Raw genomic sequence first — 20,946 nt, 5'->3', positions numbered from 1 at the left:
GGTGAGACCCAAATCAATAAATGGTCAAGACTTCCCCTGGAACGGCCCGTTTCCCATCTCCCACTCCATCACCCCATGCCTGTCACCACCATAGTGATTTGGCCTGCCCCCATCTCCACAATGGCAACCCCATCTCCATATCCAAGCCCCTCAGTTCCCATGACCGGGGAGCCCCTACTTTCCTCAGCCATGCCCAGGAGCGGGAGAACCTCCCTGAGGCACTTGAGCTTTACCAGCTCTCAGTGCCATCAAGGTACCTCCAATCCAGGCCTCCCACCAACACTGTCTCAATGGGCCCGAGCAGTCCAACAGTCCTGCTTCCATTCAGGTGAGAGCCATTCCAGACACCACCCTCCAGCCAAGCACAGCATCGCCCATCCATTCGCAAGTTGGTGGCTCTGGACCTCGCCCTCTCTCTGCCATCCGAACAGTGTTCCTCAATCTGAAGTTGTGTTCTGAAAGACTCCATGCCACTTTTCTATGTTGACAATTTTTTGAAAATCTCTTTCTTTGGTTTTCTGATCTCTAATCATAAATAAAGTGACATTATAAGTCTTTATTATATAAAAATTCTTCATTGGATCGATCCAGGGAATCTCCTGTCTCCAAAAACTTTGTAGAGATATTAGACATGCACACACACAAACATAAACATAGAGGCACAAACAGAAACACACAAAGACACACAAAGCTTTAATAACAGGGAATCGGCAGATTTCATTGGTCTTGAGCAATTTTGATCTCCTATGGGAACATTACAATTTTGTGCAAGATCTGGTAAGATTTTAGCACCTCTGCAGGAGATCAGAGATTTTAGAGTCCTTTCTAGGTGACGGAACCTTATGGGGTCTATCAGATGACCAGCATCTCCGACATGATTTTCCCCATAGTCATCGTTATAGAAAAATCATGTGTTGTCATGGCTTCACTTTCCATTCTTTCTGGCCAGAAAAGTGGTGGTCTCATTCTAGATGCAGCATGTTCTCCTAGGCAGCCTGGCAGGAAGACGGGCAAGGGGAACTGAGTGGAAAGTGGTCTGGCCGCTTTCGAACAGGGCTGATGAAAGAGCCATTGAAATGAAGGCTGATAAGAGGGAGAATGAACAGGCTTCCCACTTTGCTCACCAGGATGGACAAGAGCATTCCTCTGACTCTCTAGGATTTCTGAAAAGTTTTCATAAAGTACACATTCTGCTCCTTTTTCAGTCTCCCTTTTCTTTTGGAGGCCTAACAGCAGCTCCACCAAATTCAATCCTGTGTGCACTTAGAGATGTGGGTTTTTCACATGCCAGCTTCTCATTAAGACCATCATTTCATCAGAAGAGATCTAAGCAGCTGGTTCTCTCTTGGCCTTCTGCCACACTCACACCCGCCCGTTCCTCTCTTCCTCCTACAGACAGGACTTGCTTCCATTCAGAGGTTGATATCAACCAAACCCATCCAGCGTTTTGGAGGGAGGGGTCATTAAGAATTGCACAGCCTATCAATACACGGGCTTTTGCACTTTCCTTGGGAAGAGCTTCCTTCTATGTTTAAATGTCGGGAGGATTGTTTGATATGATCTGGGTCTCATTTATAGAGTGTAGTACCTTTCTGAAACATGGCGTTTTCATAATGCTGAACCTTCAGTTCAAGGGCTTGGCCTAATAGGCTAATGAAGGCCACAGGAGCTATTCCTGTCCCAGGAGTAGAAAACAATGTGACACATTAGCAAATTGGAGAAAGAGAACAAAGTGGAGAGCAATATTAGGGAAAGTCCATAGATTTCAGTTATTGGTCTTAGTATTCTCATTATTAGAAGGTACTCAGAGGTGGGGTTTACACAACACGTTTCCCAGAGTTATCAAGCTTGCTGGACTCATCTGAACAAGAGCGCCCGGCTTATTGGCAACATTCATATGACAGTAATAAATCATGATTCATAAACTAAAACGGCTGGCTTCACAACTTCCTTAAAAACTCAGGCACCCTGAGTGGTGTGGAGCTGAAGACTTATGCATGAATTTTGGAGAGAAAAACAACATTTCCTTTGCAAAGATGGTCCTTTCGGCTATCCGAAAAAACAAATCCCAAAGTAATTCAGGCAAAGCAAAGGCCTTTATTAAAGGGGTCAGTGTTTTTATAGGGTACAGGAACATGTGATACATACATTCAATATATGGGATATGCCGGAAAGCCACTAATCAATCATAAAAGACCCTGCTTAGATGTGAGAAGCTCGGAGATGCCAAGGATGCCGCTGGCAAAAGACGGGGAGCGAAGACCATCGAAGTTGAGGTAGAGCCGCAATTACAGCCTACTCGTGGCAGGAAGGGTGACAAAACAGGGCTGTTTCTCTGCTCTTTTTGCATCTGCAGATAGCCACCCAGCGGCCCTGGTTTGGGTGTCCTGGACTCTCCTTGGTGGGAGGACTAAGGGGGTTTACCTTCAGGGCCGTTGTGAGGAATATGCTGAGCACCCGGGCTGTAAAGTTGCCCGCATCCTCTCTGAGCTGAATTCCAGCCTTGGGGCAAGGCCAGTGGGGGTTACGGGGCCTGAGTCTGCATGGTTATTTGGGAGGAGTTTGTGGCTGTTGAACCTGAGGAAGTGCACAGGGTTCTTGTAGCTGTTAGTTGGGCTGCTTCTCTGTTAGCTCTGTGCCCCTTCCGGGTGGTCAAGGCTGCCTGGGAGACGAGACCTGATTGGATCTGGCCAGTGGTTAATTCCTCTTTGAGGGAGGGGGTGTTCCCACTGGCTCTTGAGGAGGCAGTGGTGCGCCCCCTCCTGACGAGGCCATCACTCGGCCCAACTTCTGGACAGTTTTTCTCCACTTTCCAACCTGATACCTAGCCTTATTTCTCCCCCTGAGCTGCGTGAGTGATGCCATGGATGTCCTGTCTCACTGCTTGGAGGCTGTAGGGGTCTGGATGAGGCAGAATGGGCTCTGGCTCAACCCAAGCAAGACTGAGTGGCTTTGGGTGTTTGGTCTCCTGGTACCATGGTTTTTTCATCTTTGGTCCCGGGTGGGGTGGCACTGCTCCAGCCAGACCCAGTGCGCAATTTGCAGGTCCTTGTGGACTCATGGCTCCTGCTGGAAGAGAGGCGGTAGACATGGATAAGAGGTCTTTGCACACCTTTGGGTTGAGCACCAGTTGCACCAATTCCTGGACCAGGAGGCACTACTCACTGTCACTCATGCCCTCGTGACCTCCCGTTTGGACTACTGCCATGCACTCTACATGAGGCTACCCTTGGAGAGCATTCAGAAGCTTCAGCTGGTGAAGAACGCAACTGCCCAGGTTGTAAATGATCTCGGCTTCTTGGCACATGTAACACCACTGGTTTGGGGGTGTGCATTGGCTGCCAGTGTGTTTCTGGGTGCAATTCAAGGTGCTGGTTGTTACCTTGAAAGCCCTTCCTGGTTTGGTAGTGGGTCCCCTTAGGGACCGTCTTTTCCCCATTGTTCCTCCTCTCCAATCCGATCCAGCAGGATGGGCATACACCAGGTCCAATCAGCCATGGATTGTCGGCTGGTGGGGACCAGGAAATGGGCCACTCCTGCCGTGGTGCCTCCCCTGTGGAACATTCTTCCTCCTGAGATTAGGATGGCCCCAACCCTCTTGGCTTTTTTGTAGGTCTTAAAGATGTGCCTTTGTGCCCGGTCCTGGTGGCCCAAATGTGCAAAGGGCCCCGTTTCATGGTTGTGCTACCACCATGGATTATTAAGTTCTCTCGGCTGTATTTATATTTATATTTTATTTTTTTGTATCATTTTCATTGTATGTTTTTATTATTAAAGCCACCCGGAGTCACTGGTCTGAGATGGGCGGCTATATAAATTGAAGAAAAAAATTTAAAAATATTGAAACGAACAAACAAACTGGGGAAAACACGAATTGCAGATAACCTTCCAGAAGTGGCAGATTGATGGGTAACGTCACTCCCTTTCCCAGCCAGGTTTGCATCCACCTTAAAACGGGCCAACAAGGAAGCTCCCCCCTCTTCCAAAGGCAACACATCCCCAAACGTCCAAACACAACTTGAGATGGCCACTGGGCTCCAGCCTCACACAACCTCAAGGCTTTAGTGCAAAAGAAAGCACACTAAAAGTTATGTCAGATCTTGACCAGGTCTGGTCAAGAGTATGGCACAGCCAAGGACTGGCTAGCTGCAATCTGAGAGACCAGCAGAAATGGCAGTGCCCAACCCGCTGGGGAACTGGATAAAGACGAAAAACTCCCTAAGGCAGACGTGCTCCAAACTGGGTCATCCTTCCTAGGGGGAAACAAAATAACTCAAGCCAACAAACATAGCTAATACTCCTCCCTCCTCCTCCTATTTTCCCCACAACAGAAATCCTGTCAGGTTTGTTGGGGTGAGAGATTGATTGGCCCAAGGTCACCCAGCTGGCTTTTGAACCTAAGGCAGGACAAGAACTCACCATCTCCTGGTTTCTAGCCCATCACCTTAACCACTAGACCAAACTGGCTCTCTGAATTTACAGCCCAGAAATTAAGAACAAACTGTCTTGGAGATCCTATTTAGAGATGCAAGGTCTAGCAGTTTGGCATGCCGAAAGGTTGACCAAGCTGGTCCAGGAGAGCAATTTCTTCCCAAAAGGAAAAGTCTGATCCTTGGGCTCCCTCAACAGCTGGATGCCAATACCCCAGGAAATTGGCTGAAAGTGGGTCATGTGATTTGGGGTTCAGCATCATTCATCCGTAGAGAATTTTGTTTTGGCAGAATCGGTTCTCTGAATGCAGGATCACTTCTTTTCTACCCTTGGGCTGGATTGCTGCATTCGAAAAAATATCTGAGGTGAAAAAATCAGGGAAAGAGTGCTTTCCTCACTTTCTCTTTCTTAAGTGTCAACAACATCTAACAATGTTTTGGGATGCCAACGATGATGGCTGCACCTAAGCAGAAATAAAGGAGAGAGCTGACCATAGAAACAGAGATGTTGGGACACACACAGAGACACACAAACACACAAAAACTAGCATTGCAATGCAAAGGGAATCAGCCTGAAAGGACCAATAGCTGCATCAAGGGGTCTTGCTCAGTCAGCTAGCTTCAAGGAGCTTCCATATGAAAAGCCCTTGGACATCCAAAGAGCTATGCCTTCTGTGCAAGGCCGGTGGGAAAGATGCAACTTTAGTGATTTTTTGGGTAGCTTCCTACAGACCTTGGCCTGGCCTTGTTGTATGTAGGAGAGGCTGAGCAGGTAACTTTTGGATATGATGCCAAAGGAGGCCTGTAATCTCCTTTGTTGCTCTCGTGGCTTTATGATGTCATCCAGCCAGGCTGAACTGTCAGTTACAGACTGTTGACAGACTGAAAATGTCTTCCAGGATGTAAGTTGGACTTCAGAAGGGCTCCTGGACTCTCGAGACCTCTCCCAATTTGTAGGCAAATTCTGAATGGGTGGGATATTCCAGGGGTGAAAACAGAAATTTGTTCTCCTCTTAGGAATGGGAAATGGGAGCCAAATGTGCTCCAGATCACTTCTGTCCTTCATTCCCTATTGGTGTTCAAAGCCTGGCTTGACCCTTTTCCAGCTGATTCAGATCACATAGCATCTTGAACCCCTGACTTAGAGAAAGATTCTTACATTGGTTAAATTCATCTGGCCATGGAACAAACCACGTCACTCTAAACCAAACAAGGTTACCACTCATCCATTCCCACCAGAAGGACGGGTTTTCCACATTGGGTGATCTCCACCAAAGGGATAGGGAATATGGAACATGGGCTTAAGTCCATTCCGAATCTTAGCAACCTTCCGCTCTCTTCTAGGGGATTCCTCAACTGGTTTTCATGTTTTAGAAAAAGGAAAAGAAAGGCTAGGACAGCAAGCGGTCCAGCAGTTGATGCTGCAGGTTCTCCAGAAGGAGTGGCAGGCCAACTGGAGGACACTGCCAAGCCCCCTCAGGAAAAAACAAGACCTTCTGTTAAAGATCTAGAGCTCCGAAAAGAGGAGCAGCTTGGTGAGTGGATGCTGGGTGTTGGGATGGGACCTTGAGAGGGAAGGGGAGGCAGTTCTTTCAGGAGTGGACTCCTCCAAAGAAGCAGATAGAGGAGCCATTTCTGCTTCTTTCCTCCTTCAAGGTTGCCCACAGGGACAGGGCAGAGGCCAAACTCTTCCTGCTTCACGGATAACCTGTCCTCCTGGAGCCCCCAAGTCCACACTGGCTTCCCACATGTTCTGCTGCTTCCATGGGACTCTTCTGGGCACCTTCAGGATGGCTCAGTGGCCCTCATTGACCTTTTGGCCAACGGGGAGGGGAAAGATAGAGAGTGGGATCTGCCTAAGGCCTTTGTGAGACTTCTCTCGTGGCCAGGACACTGAGCCACTGGTGTGACCCAAAAAAGGATTTTAGTGGATGGGATCAGGTTTTGATGGGAAGGACGCTGCCACGACTGGGCTGATATGGCAGGTTTCCTTCATCTGAAGCAGACCTAAAAATTTGCCTGTGGATCACAGCCCCCGTCTCTCCGTTCTCCAACTTCCCCACAGAGGACCGCCGAGGTAAAAGTAAGGCCCTCTTCACAAAAAGGGACCATGAAGAAGCCTGTGAAGCCCAACACGAGGCTGCCAGTGTGAGGGGCGACTGACAGACCAGCCAAAATCTCTGGCTAGACGTCTTTGAAAGGAAGAGCAAGGCAGCCCAAAACATAGGTGCCCCTTGGACACAGAAGTTCCCCTGGCTGGGCTTTGCTTCTGTGCTGGAATCCCAGATTCCTTTGCCCAATCTCCATGTGGTGCACATGATTCTTCAGGACAGAGCGAGCCTCCAAAGCATTTCCTGTTTCCCTTCTGCAAGGGGGGCCATTGGGGACCTGGCGGCAAGACGCCCCACAGCTGCCCTGCCTGAGCTCCTGACTGCCTGACTCTCTTCCATTGCAGCAGGAGAAGAAAATCATCCAGTGTTGAGCTCCCTCACTGCTCTCTTCCAGATGAAGCAGAGCAGGGAACTGAGGTCCCAGTTCCCCGGAATAAGAATCTTTATAGCCTTGCAGTCCTGGTAAGTGGGAGGCAGGCAAGGAGGGAGCTGAAACCTGGTCGAAAGCAAAGGAGGATGGAGCGAAATGAGGGGAAGAGGGAGAGGAAATAACCTACCCCTGGTTTTCAGAAGGGTCAGCAGAAGCTCACCCTAACTGAAAGTCTCTCAGGGAAAGAGAAGGCAGCTTCCAAAAACAGGCCCACGCAAAGGGCCCCTCACCTGCGGGTCATTCTCCTTTGGACTGTAGGACAAGCTGTAGCAGAAGAACACGTTAAAAGGGGCTGGACAAAGAGGAAGACGCGGGCTAGAGCAGCCTGGTTGACTTTGGGTTCTCTGCTTCTCTCCAGTCTTGTTTCCCACCACGCTCTGCTGGAGGACAACGATTTGAGCAGCTTCGCAGCCAGACTAGCTGCACATCTGGCAGTCTATGAGATCAGGTCAATCTCTGGTTTGTTTTGTAGCATGTAAGGACAATCTGTTTGCAGGAAGGGAAGAATAGAAAAGAAACAAGAAAGGAAAGGACAGCTTCATCTGGTACACCAGTTGTGCCCCCAACCTAGGTCAGGAGGCCTTTCAGTGAGTCTCTCATGCCCTGGACCCTTTGCAGCTTGATTACTACAACACACTCCACAGAGGGCTGCCCTTGACAACCACCCAGAAGGTTGAGTTGGTCCATTGCCCTTTTGGGCTCTTTCAGCTGGGACACCCAAGGGTAGCTTGCCTGCCCGCACCTCCTAGCGTTTGCCCACCTTCTCCGATTTTCTTGGGGACAATGACACCAAAGGCTTTTGAGTAAGATGGGCACTCATCTCTCTTCCTTCTTTTGTCTCTACAGGAAGGTCCCACCAGCCATGGACCCACCAGTGGAATCAATGCTTCTGGACATTTTTGTCTTCCTCTGGATGGGCTCCAAGAGGATAAGAGATGAGGATGCTCCTGATGTACCACTGTCACAAACCTTTCAAGGGACTTGCTATCAGGTTTTGACATGGCTGGGAAGGCATTCTGGAAAAGTGCACATCTTCCCTGGTCTTTCCTTCCAGGTGGAGAAGAAATTGGTGGAAGAGGCCTGGGGCCTGATGCTCAGAGCTCTCATCCGGCAGGCTCCCTGAGTCACTGAATCCAGTAGAGTCCTTTCGTTAGAACCAAGATTTTTCCAGAAGGCTCTGTCTGGCCTCGCCCAGTGTTCTGGTGCCAAATTAATACAAGCCCTGTTCCATTTCTTCATTATCCATTCCCATTTCCAGTAGCGCCTTCTGCTCCAGCTTCCCTTAGCCTTCCAGCCTCTGTTAGAGAATCCTGTTCTTCCACCTTGCTGCTGTCTCCATCTGAGACAAATGTGAAGGAATATTTGACCATCTTTGGTGGACTTGTGGAAAGGTTAAGAAATTCTGGGAGCAAATATGAATTATGATTCAAAAGATTCTTGAAGTGGAGATAGACATGTGTGAGAATCCAGCCAGCCTCTGACTCAGAAAAAAAAAAAGGCTTTCGGAGTCAGAGGAGGAAAGGGAAACTTACTGGGCTGAAACCGGGAAAGTGAAACCCAAAGATGAGTCAGCAGTGGAGGAAGAATCACAGGCAGTGTTCGGCCAACCATCGAGAGGAGGAATTGAATCCTCCAACCAGCGTGCGCTACCGATGGGCAGAAAAACATGCAGAGGAGAAGCCAGCTCACTTGGATGCAGAAGGGAACAGGCGCACAAAGGATTGGGATAAAAGGCAGGTGCACTAGGAGCAAACTGCCAAAGACAACTGATCCTTCAAGCCTGCAGCTTCCGCACAAGAGTCCATACCCTCATCGGAAACAGTGCCTGTTACTGAAGAGGAATCAGTGTCAGCCTTCTCCACTGAAGTGGATTTGAATCCTGCTTCTGCTGCCACCGAGGATCTTCTCCTTGTCGAAACCAGCAACATCAGTCTCAGATCCCGCTTTGGTCCTCTTCATGCACGTTGTGCAAGTTCCAGGCATGCTTCCAGTCATGTTTCATGTTTCCAGCTGTGTCCAGAGTCTCCAGTCCCATCTCGTCATACTTCAAGTCCACAGACTTTCCTTGAGTCTCCAGTTCAGCCTTGCCACGTTTCTCGCTTCTAGCCTAGTCCAATGTCTCCAGTACAGCATCGTTGTGCCATCGATCTCCAGCCTTGCTCTGAGTTCCTAGTCCAGAGTATTCAGCCTAGTCCAGAGCTTGAGTCTAGCCTTGCTTTGAGTTCTCAGCCTTTTCCGAGTCTCCAGTTTCAACTATCCAGTCAAGCCTGAGTCACTGAATCCAGTAGTGTCCTGTTCTAAGAACCAAGATTTTTCCCGAAGGCTCCGTCTGGCCTCGCCCAGTGTTCTGGTGCCAATTTAGTACAAGCCCTGTTCCATTACTTCATTATCCATTCCCATTTCCAGTAGCGCCTTCTGCTCCAGCTTCCCTCAGCCTTCCAGCCTCTGTTAGAGAATCCTGTTCTTCCACCTTGCTGCTGTCTCCTCCTGCAACCTTACCAGTTTCCCTGATGCTGCCCAGTTTGTCTTGATTGAAACCAGTTCCTTCTCGATTCTAAGGACTTAATTGTTGGTTGATCTCCACACCAGGTCACCCCAAACCAAACCAAGGTTACAACTCATCCATTCCAACCAGAAGGACGGGTTTTCCACATTGGGTGATCTCCACCAAAGGGATAGGGAATATGGAACATGGGCTCTAGTCCATTCCTAACCTCAGCTTCCTTCCTCTCTCTCCCAGGGGATTCCTCAACTGGTTTTCATGTTTTGGAAAAAGGAAAAGAAAGGCTAGGAGAGCAAGCGGTCCAGCAGTTGACGCTGCAGGTTCTTCAGAAGGAGTGGCAGGCCAACTGGAGGACACTGCCAAGCCTCCTCAGGAAAAAACAAGACCTTCTGTTAAAGATGTAGAGCTCCGAAAAGAGGAGCGGCTTGGTGAGTGGATGCTGGGTGTTGGGATGGGACCATGAGAGGAAAAGAGAGGGAGTTCTTTCAGGAGTGGACTCCTCCATAGAAGCAGATAGAGGAGCCGCTTCTCCTTCTTTCCTCCTTCAAGGTTTCCCACAGGGACAGGGCAGAGGCCAAACTCTTCCTGCTCCACGGATAACCTGTCCTCCTGGAGCCCCCAGGTCCACACTGGCTTCCCACCTGTTCTGCTGCTTCCATGGGACTCTTCTGGGCACCTTCAGGATGGCTCAGTGGCCCTCATTGACCTTTTGGCCAACGGGGAGGGGAAAGATAGAGAGTGGGATCTGCCTAAGGCCTTTGTGAGACTTCTCTCGTGGCCAGGACACTGAGCCACTGGTGTGACCCAAAAAAGGATTTTAGTGGATGGGATCAGGTTTTGATGGGAAGGACGCTGCCACGACTGGGCTGATATGGCAGGTTTCCTTCATCTGAAGCAGACCTAAAAATTTGCCTGTGGATCACAGCCCCCGTCTCTCCGTTCTCCAACTTCCCCACAGAGGACCGCCGAGGTAAAAGTAAGGCCCTCTTCACAAAAAGGGACCATGAAGAAGCCTGTGAAGCCCAACACGAGGCTGCCAGTGTGAGGGGCGACTGACAGACCAGCCAAAATCTCTGGCTAGAGGTCTTTGAAAGGAAGAGCAAGGCAGCCCAAAACATAGGTGCCCCTTGGACACAGAAGTTCCCCTGGCTGGGCTTTGCTTCTGTGCTGGAATCCCAGATTCCTTTGCCCAATCTCCATGTGGTGCACATGATTCTTCAGGACAGAGCGAGCCTCCAAAGCATTTCCTGTTTCCCTTCTGCAAGGGGGGCCATTGGGGACCTGGCGGCAAGACGCCCCACAGCCGCCCTGCCTGAGCTCCTGACTGCCTGACTCTCTTCCATTGCAGCAGGAGAAGAAAATCATCCAGTGTTGAGCTCCCTCACTGCTCTCTTCCAGATGAAGCAGAGCAGGGAACTGAGGTCCCAGTACCCCGGAATAAGAATCTTTATAGCCTTGCAGTCCTGGTAAGTGGGAGGCAGGCAAGGAGGGAGCTGAAACCTGGTCGAAAGCAAAGGAGGATGGAGCGAATTGAGGGGAAGAGGGAGAGGAAATAACCTACCCCTGGTTTTCAGAAGGGTCAGCAGTAGCTCACCCTAACTGAAAGTCTGTCAGGGAAAGAGAAGGCAGCTTCCAAAAACAGGCCCACGCAAAGGGCCCCTCACCTGCGGGTCATTCTCCTTTGGACTGTAGGACAAGCTGTAGCAGAAGAACACGTTAAAAGGGGCTGGACAAAGAGGAAGACGCGGGCTGGAGCAGCCTGGTTGACTTTGGGTTCTCTGCTTCTCTCCAGTCTCGATTCCCACCACGCTCTGCTGGAGGACAACGATTTGAGCAGCTTCGCAGCCAGACTAGCTGCACATCTGGCAGTCTATGAGATCAGGTCAATCTCTGGTTTGTTTTGTAGCATGTAAGGACAATCTGTTTGCAGGAAGGGAAGAATAGAAAAGAAGCAAGAAAGGAAAGGACAGCTTCATCTGGTACACCAGTTGTGCCCCCAACCTAGGTCAGGAGGCCTTTCAGAGAGTCTATCATGCCCTGGACCCTTTGCAGCTTGATTACTACAACACACTCCACAGAGGGCTGCCCTTGACAACCACCCAGAAGGTTGAGTTGGTCCATTGCCCTTTTGGGCTCTTTCAGCTGGGACACCCAAGGGTAGCTTGCCTGCCCGCACCTCCTAGCGTTTGCCCACCTTCTCCGATTTTCTTGGGGACAATGACACCGAAGGCTTTTGAGTAAGATGGGCACTCATCTCTCTTCCTTCTTTTGTCTCTACAGGAAGGTCCCACCAGCCATGGACCCACCAGTGGAATCAATGCTTCTGGACATTTTTGTCTTCCTCTGGATGGGCTCCAAGAGGATAAGAGATGAGGATGCTCCTGACGTACTACTGTCACCAACCTTTCAAGGGACTTGCTCAATGGCCCTCATTGACCTTTTGGCCAACGGGGAGGGGAAAGATAGAGAGTGGGATCTGCCTAAGGCCTTTGTGAGACTTCTCTCGTGGCCAGGACCCTGAGCCACTGGTGTGACCCAAAAAAGGCTTTTAGTGGATGGGATCAGATTTCTATGGGAAGGACGCTGCAAAGACTGGGCTGATATGGCAGGTTTTCTTCATCTGAAGCAGACCTAAAAATTTGCCTGGGGATCACAGCCCCCATCTCTCCTTTCCCCAACTTCCCCACAGAGGACCGCCGAGGTAAAAGGAAGGCCCCCTTCACAAAAAGGGACAACGAAGAAGCCTGTAAGGCCCAATGCCAGGCTGCCAGTGTGAGGGCAGACTGGCAGACCATCCAAAATCTCTAGCAATTGGTGCATGAAAGGAAGAGCAAGGCAGCCCAAAACGTAGCTACCCCTTGACACAAAAGTTCCCCTGGCTGGGCTTCGGTCCCATGTTGGAATCCCCGATTCTTTTGCCCAATCTCCGTGTGGTGCACATGATTCTTCAGGACAGAGAGAGCCTCCAAAGGGTTTCCTTCTTCCCTTCTGCAAGGGGGGCCATTGGGGACCTGGCGGCAAGACGCCCCACAGCTGCCCTGCCTGACCGCCTGACTCTCTTCTGTTGCAGCAGGAGAAGAACATCATCTAGTGCCTGAGCTCCATCTCTGCTCTGTTCCAGTTGAAGCAGACAGGGGAACTGAGAGTCCTGCTTCCCCGGAATAATAACCTTTATGGACTCGGTGTCCTGGTTAGTAAGACCGAGGGAGGGATGTAGAAATGGGTGGCAAGCAAAGGAGATAGGAGAGAAATGAGGGGAAGAGGGAGAGGGAAAAATCTACCCTAGTTTTCAGAAGGGTCAGCAGAAGCTCACCCTAACTGAAAGCCTGTCAGAGAAAGAGAAGGCAGTTTCCAAAACAGGCCCATGCAATTGGCCCCTCAGCTGCGGGTCATTCTCCTATGAAATGGAGGACAAGCTTTAGCAGAAGAGCAGGTCAAAAGGAAAGCCTGACTTGGAGTAGCCTGGTTGACCTTGAATTCTCTGCTTCTCTCCACTCTTGTTTCCCCCCAGGCTGTGCTGGATGACAACGATTTGAGCAGCTTCGCAGCCGGACTAGCTGCACATCTGGCGGTCTATGAGATCAGATCAATCTCTGGGATATTTTTGTAGTGTGTAAGGACTATCGCTTTGCAGGACTCAGAGAGTAGGAAGGGGGAGAATAGAAAAGAAACAAGCAAGGAAAGGACAGCTTCATCTGGTACACCAGTTGTGCCCCGCCTAGGTCAGGAGGACTTTCAGAGAGTCTCTCATGCCCTGGTCACTTTGCAGCTTGATTACTGCAACACACTCCACAGAGGGCTGCCCTTGACAAACACCCAGAAGCTGGCGTTGGTCCATTGTCCTTTTGGGCACTTTCAGCTGGGCCACCCAATGAAAGGAAATGTTTTCCTTGTGAAATGGGGAGAGGAGAGGGTAGCTTGACCTGCCCAAACCTCCTAGCATCTCCCCACCTTCTCCAATTTTGTTGGAAACAATGACACCAACGATTTTTGACTAAGCTGGGCGCTGATGTCTCTTCCTTCTTTTGTCCTACAGCAAGGTCCCACTAGCCATGGAGCCACCAGTGGAATCGATGCTTCTGGACATCTTTGTCTTCCTCTGGATGGGCTCCAAGAAGATAAGAGATGAGGATGCTCCTGAAGTACCAATGTATCTAACCTTTCAAGGGACTTTGAACCACACAGCTGGAGATGCTTCTTGGAGGTCCTGAAGCAGCTTCTCTACTGCAGCAACCACCATCCTAGGATCAATGTAGGTAGCAAACCTATCATGCCATGGATTGTCAGCTTCGGGTCCCCCGCTGCTCTTTGGAACTCATCCTCGTTGAACCTGTCTCTTGGGAAAAGAGGGCAGGGAGGTTGCTTTTCCCCTTCATTCCACTTCATGCTGAATGAGGGAATCCCTGGAATGCATATTTTGCTGGGTCAGATTTGTGTTGATGGGACAATGAAGAAGGGGAACCCCTCTCCAAGACACCTTGACAACAGTGGGATGCATTTCCTTCTGTCTCTTCCAGCTCAAAGACGTCAAGCAGGCATTTCACAAAATTCCTGCTGAGCTCTGGAATGCAGAAAATGAGCATGGCTTCATCAATGAAGGTAATATCATTCAGAATGTTAAGGGGAAGGGTTGAGGGTATCGGCACATGAAATGAAGGAAGGAATGCAAAACTCATGCTTTCTATCCAAAATGGGGTACAGTATATCTTTTCAAGCTATGTACCTAGCTGATTAAATTTCAACATCTCTGTCTCATTCAGTTCTTCTCCCTTTGTTGACAGGTGTAACCTTCCGTATCCTTTGCCAACTTCCTTATCTTTTTCTCATCTCATGCAGATGACCTAGCCGTAGAGGAGCTGCGTCCTTCCCCCACTATTTAAGAAGCCAAGCTGGGGGAATCAAGATCACCATGGAAAAGAGGGAGCTTGATCATCTGTCTGCTGATCCGTTCAAGATGATTGTTGGTTTTTCACTAGCCATGACCAATATTGTGGAGAGTTGAAATAATGGCAACCTTCTGCCCCTAGGATGCATCTTGGATGGACTCAGGAAATACACTGAGGAGTTGAAACTCCCAGCAGATTTAAGGAAGAATAGGAAGAAAACACAACACGCTGCCTGCTCTGAGCGTCTGGAAAACAGGTCAGCTGCATCGTGTTCAAAGCCTCGGTGAGCCAGCATTCTATTCCCTCAGGGGTCCACCAGATAGACGCTCTTGGAAAGCCCAAACCCAGAATATGGGGGAATGAATTTTCTCCGTTTCCAGTTCACTCTCTTGAGAAGGAGGGCTGAGAATTATAGTGCTTTTTTACTGCAGTTCTAAGAGATGATCTTCTAAACCAAGGTCATGAGGTAAACATGGGAACGGAGGAAACCACCTATAGACCATCATTTCCCATCCTTGGGAATCAAATGACTGTCTGACCTCTCCTCTCCTTTTTTTTATTGGAGTTCTTTTTTCCTGACTGGATGCCACTTACGTTCCTTGTAAGGGGCCTGAATGTGTATGTGTGTGGCCGTATTCCCTACACATGAAACCCACGAATATGGTAAAATGTCAAGCAGACAAAATATTAAGAAATAAGAACAATAAATATAAGAATAACAATAACAATAATAAATTTAGTCACCATGAAACTCCAGAGTTGTGACTGACAAAAAGCTAGAGAAGGAAACGTTACCCTTTTAATTTCTTGAATTCTACCCTTTGGCTGTTGATGAGGATGCTGATCTTTCTGTGACTGATACTTGATCAATTACTTTAAAGATAGGACTTGAACTGTGGTGTTGGCATGGCTGTGAAGACATTCTGGGAAAGTGCATGTCATCATCTCCGTGACTCCTTTCAGGTAGAGAAGTTGCTGGAGGAGGCCTTGGGCCTCACGCTCAGAGCTCCCCTTCGACAGGCTCGGACACCACAGCGCTTCATTTTTTATTTGAAGGTAAGGGCACAGAAGTCCAGGTGGAGCTTGAAGGAACCATTGGCCAATGGAAATATTCACAGAACCAAGTGCGAAATATGTCCCACTCTGAACAAGAGCTGGAGAATTGTTCTTGAGGACAGGCATCCAGTATGAGAAGAAGATTGGCTTGTCAAAAGATCTGTTTGTCTTCATGCAGGGTTCTCTTCCTGAACAAGTGTCTACAACTGTCGAGTTCCAAGGATAGAATTACAGATGAGAAAAAAAGTGTTTATGGTGAGTTTGAGTTCTTTGCTGGGAAATGCCATCCCAAATCTTCCTCCATCCAATGAGGCTGGGATTTAGGGAGGCTGGGTCAATGTTTCAGGGAGAGGAGGCCTCCAGAGGCCTACAGAGGAATGCACCAGACCTGCACATGTGTACTTTGGCAGTGAGATTCTTGGTTCTAGGAAAGAAGCAAAGGTGTCCTCTCTTCTTCAAACCCTCAGCAATTTGACCCACATGGCTGGAGTTGCTCCTCCACAGTCTTGAAGCAGCTTCTCCACTGTGAGAACCATCATCCTAGATCAATGTATGTAGCAAACGTATAATAACATGGATTGTAGGCTTTGGGTCCTCCCCTGTTCTGGGAACCCAACCTCATTGAACCTCTCTCTGGGACAAAAGGTCAGGGAGGGTGTCTTTTTCATTTCATTCCATTTGATGGTGGACTGGGGAATCCCTGGAACGGATTTTTGCTGGGTAAGATTTGTGTTGACGGACCAAGGGAAGAAGGGAAAGTGCTAACCAAGACACCTTGGCAACAGTGCGATGCCTTTCCTCCTGTCTCTTCCAGCTCACAGAAGTCCAGCAGGCATTTCTGGAAGTCCCTGCACAACTCTGGCATGGTGGAGAACTGTATGGTTTCCTAATTGAAGGTGATTTCAATTAGAATGTTAAGGGGAAGGGGTGAAGGTGTCAGAAGATGAAAGGAAGGTAGGAAGGAAGGGATGCAAAACCCACATTTGTATCCCAAATGGGGTGCATGTTTTCCAGCTATGTAGCCAACCAATTAAATGTCAACAACCTCTATTCACGGAAATCAAGATAGTCTATAGCACCACATATAAGATGCCCCCTCAGCGTTCACTGAGGACGTGGTTCGTCAATGGGCACAGTAAGATTCACCCAAATAGAGTTCCTCACGGATAGATGAAGGATGGATGAAAAGGACTTCCACTCAGTCTCAGGGAAAGGCCCTCCTTTTGTTCCATCCACAACTCTCAACTGTTGCAATTAATGGCGGTATTTATGCCGTTGCACGCTGCTGACCTTTTTGCACAATTTGCAGGGTGTGAAATGCCCTTGTCTCAAGAATGATGTTTCTTGGCAATATTGAAGATGAATGAAGATGGCAAAGGGAGAGGGATCCACGTTTGGGCTGTCGTCATGGCCAGTGCTTCAGGCTGGAGGTTCGGAAGTGAGTCGGACTGGACCGGAGAGCAGGATGCCGGAGGACGGCAGTGTTTGTCCTTTTGCCATGTTCATAGTTTCCCCAAGTTTGGCAACATTTTTGAGGAATTTTGCTGTCCATGCCTACTGAACCGCTTTTGCGTTCTTGCACTGTACCATTCCTGCTGCAGGTTGGGAAGCAGTTTTACTGCACTGGGCCGCAGCTTTGGACCTGTTATGTTTTGGACAGGCTAGAGGACTGGATTCTTGCTGGACGCTAAGTGGGGGCTGAGAGGTGGGCTGCTGCGGCACGCTGCTGCTGGACCTTCTTTGCTGCTGCTGTTTCTGCTGCTGCTTTTCTTGGAGATTCTGCCACTGGATGCCTTTGCCACTGCCGGGATCCTTCTGCAATACCAATTTTGGTGCTTTGGAGCTTTGGACAATGCCTGGGTGGGAGAGGGCAACAGTAGAGTGGCAGGCTACTGTGGATCACCTTCCCCCATAGAGGCAACCTTGGCCTTCTGTCTGGGTAGCCCTTCAAAAGCAGGAAGGAAGAAGTCAGGAAGAATAGGTTTCTGTGTGCTGTGTGTGAGAAGGTGGCAGCTGAGTTTCCTGTTGGCACGGAGAACTGGTGAAGCTGAAGAGTGTGTGGGTGCCCCGCTTCCCCAGCCAAGCATGGCTGATGAGGGCACGGAGAGGATTCTGGTCCCGAATTTTGGGGGGCTGGGATGTGGGGATGGTGCTGCCATTGGGGTTTTGGAGGTGGTTGATAGTATCATGGTAGTACTTGGCATGGGGAGGTATGGTGGGACAATGTGAGCAGGCTGCCCTCGGGGAACGTGGAATTCTTGTCTGATATGAGGTCTGCCTTCCAGCTCCTCGATCCCAGTCCCGATGCCCTGTCAGCAGATCTTCAGTGGTCCTGGCCTCCGGCTGCTGCTACTGAATGCAGGGATAGTCCGCAATGAGACTATCCCTCATCCTTGATTTAATCCTTTTTTGAATTATTTATTTCTTTTTAAAATAATGACCAAAAAATGGGAAAAAAGGGGAAAAACCCAAAGATACTTATGTTTTTTTTAAAAATACGTATCTTAACAGGTGCTTCAAAAAATAAGCATTTAAGAAAGGGAATATTGCCATTGAGAAACAACTGGTAGATGATATTTATCTCTTAACACAGGACTGGTTACAAATTCATCTTCATCCTCTATCAACCAATCCAAAGTCAATTTCCTCCCTTCCATCCAATTTTCCCATAGCCCCATCTTTTCCCCCGTTGTTAATGTTGGGTTTCCCTGATAAAGCCAACTTCGCAAGGGAAAAAGCACCAACTCTTTTTATTTTTTAATCAGACATTCCTTTCCATAGCTTCCTAATTGAGATGATGCTTCCGATGATATCTGAGTTCTATTCCTTTCATGATTAAACCCTTTTTTAATATAAGAACCTAAATAGAAGTTCAAAGTAAAGTTAAAGTACAAAGTAGACAGCAAAGGAAAGCTTGAATGCAGAACAAGAAAAACTAAGGAAGTGGAGAAATCACAAGAAAATAGAAGGTGACTGCTGAACTTCTCCAATGCAGATACAAAGGCTTGTTAAGCAAACTTAATCTCCTATCATTAGTTAAACGTTTGCAAACGTTATATGTATAGAAACAGACAAATTATTCATCAAAGCCCAAAATCAGAACTTCATTTTTTTCCATTAGCAGCAAATAGGCCAAAGGCAGTTTCCAAACGGAATCAACTCCACCCATGGTGTTGATTCCTCTCCATTCTGTCCACTTTGTCATTTCCCACAGCCCAATTAATTTCCCCATCCACTCTTCCCTTGGGGGACTTTGTGCATCTTTCCACTTTTCTGCATGGAAAAGGGTGGCTGCTCTTATCATGTAGAAGAGCAAGGTCTCAACTTCTTTCTCAAATTGTTCACCCATCAGACCCAAAAGGAACTGTTCGGGTTTCACATTGTCCTGATCAGACTTAGAGGTGGCCAGGCAGATTTAATATCAAAATACTGTTTATGAAATAACCTCTTCCAAAAATTAAGTCCTTAGAAACAAGAAGGAACGGGTTTCGATCAAGTCCAACTGGGCAGCAGCAAGGAATCTGGCAAGGTTGCAGGAGGAGACAGCAGCAAGGTGGCAGAGCAGGATTCTCTAACAGAGGCTGGAAGGCTGAAGGAAGCTGGAATAGAAGGTGCTACTGGAGGTGGGATTGAAGGATGACAAACTGGAACATCACCTGTACTAAGTGGGCACCAGAACGCTGGGCGAGGCCAGATGGAGCCTTCTGGATCAATCTTGGTTCTAACGACAGGACTGTACTAGATAGGGTGACTCAGGCTGGAGTGGATAGTTGGAACTGGAGACTCAGAAAAGGCCGAGAACTCAAAGCAAGGCTAGACTCAACTGGAGGGACTGGACAAGGCTGAATACTCTGGACTAGGAACTTGGAGCAAGGGTGAGAATATGGAGAAAGGCTAGAGTTGGTTGGAGGCTCTGGACTAGGCTGGACTAGGAACTTGGAGCATGGCTGAGAACTTGGAATACAGCTGGACTCTACTTAAGGCTCTGGACAAGGCTGAATACTCTGGACTAGGAACATAGAGCAAGGCTGGAGGTCGATGGCACAATGGTGTTGTACTGGAGACATTGGACTAGGCTAGAAGCTGGAAGGGTGGCAGGACTGAACTGGAGACTCAAGGGAAGTCTGAGGACTTTAAGCATGATGAGACTGAACTGGAGAGTCTGGACACAGCTGGAAACTTGAAACATGACTGGAAGCATGCCTGGAACATGCACAAGGTGCATGAAGAGGACCAAAGCGGGATCTGAGACTGAGGTTGCAGGGTCCGGCAAGAAGAAGATCCTCGGTGGCAGCAGAAGCAGGATTCAAATCCACGTCAGTGGAGACGTGGGATGCTTTGGGATGGCTTTGGGATGGCATTTCCGAGAAAAGAACTCAAGGTCCCCCTAAACACTTCTTTTTCTCGTTTGCAATTCGGGTCTTGGCATATTACCGTTGAAGGTACTTGTGCACAAACAGATTCTTGCATGAAGAAAAACAGCTCTTGTGACAAGCCAATGTTCTTGTGATAGTGGGTGCCTGTTTTCAAGAACAATCCTCCAGCTGTTGTTCAGAGTCGGAAATTTAACAGAGGTTTTCACCCTTGATGCTGGGAATGCCTGCACTGGCCAAAGTTTTCTTTTATGCCCTTACCTTCAAAATGAAAATGAAGTGCTTTGTGGTAGGAGCCTGAGCATCAGGCCCAAGGCCTCCTCCACCAATTTTGTCTCTACCTGAAAGGAAGGAGAGGTGGTGACATGCACTTTTCCGGAATGTCTTCCCAGCCATGTGAACATCCGAAAGCAAGTCATTTGAAAGGCTGGTGACAGTGGTACCTCAGGAGCACAATCATCCCTGATCTTCTTGGAACACATCCAGAGGAAGACAAAGATGTCCAGAAGCATCGATTCCACTGGTGGGTGCATGGCTGGTGGGACCTTGCTGTAGACACAAAGGAAGGAAGAGACATCCACTCCCATGTTAGTCAAAAGCTTTTGGTGTCATTGTTCCCAAGAAAATAGGAGAACGTGGGAAGCCGCTAGGAGTTGTGGGCAGGTCAAGCTACCCTCACCTCTCCCCACTTCACAAGGAAAACTTTTCCCTTCATTGGGTGGCCCAGCTGAAAGTGCCCAAAAGGGCAATGGACCAACACAAGCTTCTGAGTGTTTGTCAAGGGCAGCCCTCTGTGGAGTGTGTTGCAGTAATCAAGCTGCAAGGGGACCAGGGCATAAGAAACTCTCTGTAGGTCCTCCTGAGCTAGGCGGGGCACAACTGTTGCACCAGATGAAGCTGTCCTTTCCTTGTTTCTTTTCTATTCTCCCCCTTCCTACTCTCTGAGTCGTGCAAACCGATAGTCCTTACACACTACAAAAACAAACCAGGGATTGATCTGATCTCATAGACCGCCAGATGTGCAGCTAGTCCGGCTGCGAAGCTGCTCAAATCGTTGTCCTCCAGCACAGCCTGGTGGGAAATGAGTGGAGAGAAGCAGAGAACCCAAAGTCAGCCAGGCTACTCCAAGTCAGGCCTTCCTTTTGACCTCCCCTTCT

Source organism: Candoia aspera, chromosome 7, assembly GCF_035149785.1.
Source record: "Candoia aspera isolate rCanAsp1 chromosome 7, rCanAsp1.hap2, whole genome shotgun sequence".
Lineage (NCBI taxonomy): Eukaryota > Metazoa > Chordata > Lepidosauria > Squamata > Boidae > Candoia > Candoia aspera.
This window is presented reverse-complemented; position numbering follows the sequence as displayed.